This window comes from Amblyraja radiata, unplaced genomic scaffold, assembly GCF_010909765.2.
Source record: "Amblyraja radiata isolate CabotCenter1 unplaced genomic scaffold, sAmbRad1.1.pri S71, whole genome shotgun sequence".
In the NCBI taxonomy this organism is placed as follows: Eukaryota; Metazoa; Chordata; class Chondrichthyes; order Rajiformes; family Rajidae; genus Amblyraja; species Amblyraja radiata.
Window position 1 is genome coordinate 971,776 of NW_022630165.1, and position 4,222 is coordinate 975,997.

Here is a 4,222-nt window from a genome sequence, read left to right on the forward strand (position 1 = left end):
CCCGAAACGACCCACGGTCAACCCAGGTCTGTACTACTGTAGCGGCTGCCTCCTCCCCGGAGACCGGGGAGACACTTAAACATCTGTAAATCATTGCTTAAATGTTAGTCAGTTAGTTTGGAGGGCTTTTATGTGAAGGGGGAAACTTTAATTCTTAGTCCCCTACCTGGTCGGAGAGGCGGGGAGCGGTCAATGCCTTACCGGGTCGCCGTGCAGTAAGCTCCGGAGCGCTGTGGCCGCCGACTCCCAGCTGGGGCTGCGGGCGTCCGGCCGCGGGCGGCGCCGGTTGTAGCTCCGACCCCGGCAACTCTACCCCTGGCTGCGCGGCGCTCCAAATCAAGTGCGGCCCGCGGCCGGACGCCCGCAGCCCCAGCACCGCTGTGGCCGCCGACATGTTGTGCGGCCACAGCGCTCCGGAGCTTACCGCACGGCGACCTGGTAAGGCATTGCCCGCTCCCCGCTGGTATCCCAGCGCTGCGACGCCGCCGACTCCCAACATCGCGGCGTTGGGCTGCGGGCGTCCGGCCGTGGGCCGCGCTGGATTTGGAGCGCCGCGCAGCCAGGGGTAGAGTTGCCGGGGTCGGAGCTCCAACCGCGGCCGGACGCCCGCAGCCCCCAGCTCCGCGATGTTGGGAGTCGGCGGCCACAGCACTCCGTAGCTTACTGCACGGCGACCCGGTAAGGCATTGCCCGCTCCCCGCCTCTCCGACCAGGTAGGGGACTAAGAATTAAAGTTTCCCCCTTCACCCCACCACCACATAAAATCCCTCCAAACTAACTGACTAACATTTATGCAATGATTCCCCGGTCTCCGGGGAGGAGGCAGCTGCTCCAGACTTTTCAAGCCGCCCGCGCTACCTACCTAATCTACGCTAAAAATCTTCCATTTGGAAATCCGAAAAATTCCGAAATCCGACAAGTGTCTGGTCCCAAGGCTTTCGGATAAAAGGTTGTGCACCTGTACTGCACAACATTTATAAAACTAATCCCATATTAAAATACATGGTACATTTACAAATTAAACTATCCAATTGTGGATTAAAATGAAGGGGAAAGACTTTTACCAAAAATGCTTCATTTTACAATAAACTGTTGTGAGTGGAAGTATTTCCCGAACTGTGGGAATAGTCAATGACCTGTTACCACAAGGGTTTGACTGCACACTATATACTAACTCACTGGGGCGACTCCAGGCTCACACCAACATGACAATCAAATGTGCAGTTATGTTGCTGAATCACTGACCTGAACGAACAGTCATACAACTAAACTTTCTGATCAATGTCTCCATCACTAGTTGTCACCTGGAATCTTCCTTAAAACATGTCTAGGGAAGGAACAGGGCGGAGATATTCAGCCAAGATGTTCATTTCGCACAGGAGCCTGCAGGTCTAAGCCTGGCTATCCTGCATATTCACCATATTCCAGATAGTCACTTCACAAAGGATAAACAGAAATGTTAATAGAGTCGACTTATCAGCATATAATGATGGAATGTGCAGCGGTAAACCCTCAGCAAGCAGCAGTCTGTGTCACTACTGCTGTGGACCCCAGGAAATGTAGTCGGGGCGAGTTGCAGCGTGATATTCATCAATTAACTGCTGGACAATCTCCCGGGAATTATCCAGTTCATCAAAACTCTCCTTAAATATGTCCTCTTTGCGAAATTGTTCTAAGAATGCTTCTCTTTATCTGAGTTTATCATACTGTCTGCTGGTTCTTTCAAACAACTGTGGGATGAAGAGAAAACCCTTAATAATCCCATAAACTCAAACACATGTTACATTAAGGTGCAGAATGGTTTCACAGTTTTTTTAGTGTGGAACCCTTTAATGTCAAACTCCTTTATTAAATTCTCGGATGTTCAATATTCTTTGACCGGTATACTATGAATCAGTGTTTTCACACTGAATATTTTATACAGGGCAGGTTTCATATGCTGCTTTATAACATTCAACCAAAACTTTTGTCAACAGTTCTAATCTTGTTGGCTGGAATGTACATTCAATCCATTCATGGTCTCTTGAAACAGACATACCCAGAAAAGAGCAACACGACCAAATCCCTCATTCGAGGCAGCAGGATTAGAACTCTTGTCAACAGTGTTTTGAATGTATACATACATGATAAAGTACAGTATGGGGATAGGGCCTCAAAGGTTTCAAGGCCATTCCGAGTCAAGCAAGCCAGAATGGCTGATTTGTTGGGACTTTCCAGCCCTGGCAGCACACTGCAAGGAATGGTGCTCTGCCAACAGCAAGTGACCAGTGAGTTCAGCCAATGCACCAGTGGGTGCAACAGCTACTATCTTGTTGAACAGAATTTGTTTATAAAGTGTTCTTTACACTCAGTCATTTATTTCACTTTTCACTGCACATCAACAATTTAATCACATAAATATAAACACTCATTGCCAGACAATAAGAGTCAAACTATTAGAACTGTCACGTGTCAACCACAAAGATATTGATACTTACTGAGGAGATGCTGGTATGATTGGCCATCATAGGCCCACTGACACGGTGAGCTGATGGCAGGTATGGAGACTTCCGTGACAATGCCACCTGAATACTGGCTGGTCCCCACGGTATGAAGTTGGCCAATTTTCGCTCTCGTATTCATTGCAGACTTTTATGGACCTATGTAAAGAAGCTTGGAGTGAAAACATAGAAACATAGAAAATAGGTGCTAGAGTAGGTCATTCGGCCCTTCGAGCCTGCACCGCCATTCGATATGATCATGGCTGATCATCCAACTCAGTATCCTGTACCTGCCTTCTCTCCATACACCCTGATCCCTTTAGCCACAAGGGTCACATCTAACTCCCTCTTAAATATAGCCAATGAACTGGCCTCAACTACCTTCTGTGGCAGAGAATTCCACAGATTCACCACTCTCTGTAAAACATTATTTTCTAATCTCGGTCCTAAAAGACTTCCGTCTTATCCTTAAACTGTGACCCCTAGTTCTGGACTTCCCCAACATCGGGAATAATCTTCCTGCATCTAGCCTGTCCAACCCCTTAAGAATTTTGTTAGTTTCTATAAGATCCCTCCTCAATCTTCTAAATTCTAGCGTGCACAAGCCGAGTCTATCCAGTCTTTCTTCATATGAAAGTCCTGCCATCCCAGGAATCAGTCTGGTGAACCTTCTCTGTACTCCCTCTATGGCAAGAATGGGTCACAACATCGGAGGCTTGGATTGCCTCAGCACAGAGGGAGAGCAAGGAGGGAAGAGACAATGACTTTGGGACTTTAAACTGTGTTGTGTGTTTGTAATTTATTCTATGTTATGACTGCAGGCTAAACCATTTCGTTGCACTGAAAAGTGCAATGACAATAAATTGAATCCAATCAATGTCTTTCCTCAGATTAGGAGACCTAAACTGTACGCAATACTGCAGATGTGGTCTCACCAAGACCCTGTACAACTGCAGTAGAACCTCCCTGCACTTATACTCAAATCCTTTTGCTATGAATGTTAACATAATTTGCTTTCTTCACTGCCTGCTGCACTTGCATGCCTACTTTCAATGACTGGTGTACCATGACACCCAGGTCTCGTTGCATCTCCCCTTTTCCTAATCGGCCACCATTCAGATAATAGTCTACTTTCCTGTTTTTGCTACCAAAGCGGATAACCTCACATTTATCCACATTATACTGCATCTGCCATGCATTTGCCCACTCACCCAGCCTATCCAAGTCACCTTGCAGCCTCCTAGCATCCTCCTCACAGCTAACACTGCCCCCCAGCTTTGTGTCATCCTTTTGCATCTGTTGAAGAAGGGTCTCGACTCGAATCTTCGCCCATTCCTTCTCTCCAGAGATGCTGATTCACCCGCTGAGTTACTCCAGCATTTTGTGTCCTCCTTCAATTTAAACCAATATCTGCAGTTCTTTCTTACACCCTTTTCTTTAGATTGCTCTTACTTAGTGACATGCAATTACAGTGCAGTAAATACCAGACACGAGACGATGAGAAACATCTTGTTGCTGTTAGTTGATGATTATAGCCTAGGCATCAGAAAAAATTCCTACTCTTTTCTACAGATGTTTTTACCTCTACATATAAGGAAACTAATTGATCACCACTACCTCAATATCAATATCAGTTGTATTCGTCACTTGCACATAAAGTGCAAATGAAATGAATTTGCCATCAGCAGTACAATAAAAAAAAGAACACACAAAAACACAATAAAAAATTTAACACAAACATC

At 46.2% G+C, this 4,222-nt stretch overlaps 1 long non-coding RNA gene across 1 annotated transcript; it reads right to left on the reverse strand.

The window, feature by feature from the left end:
- Positions 1–1,695: 1,695 nt before the first annotated feature.
- On the reverse strand, positions 1,696–2,627 carry LOC116969539. The gene is made up of 2 exons (XR_004410824.1): positions 2,478–2,627; positions 1,696–1,730 (listed from the first exon to the last, which is right to left on the reverse strand). It is a non-coding gene; the product is annotated as an uncharacterized LOC116969539 (long non-coding RNA).
- Between the last annotated feature and the right edge of the window lie 1,595 nt (positions 2,628–4,222).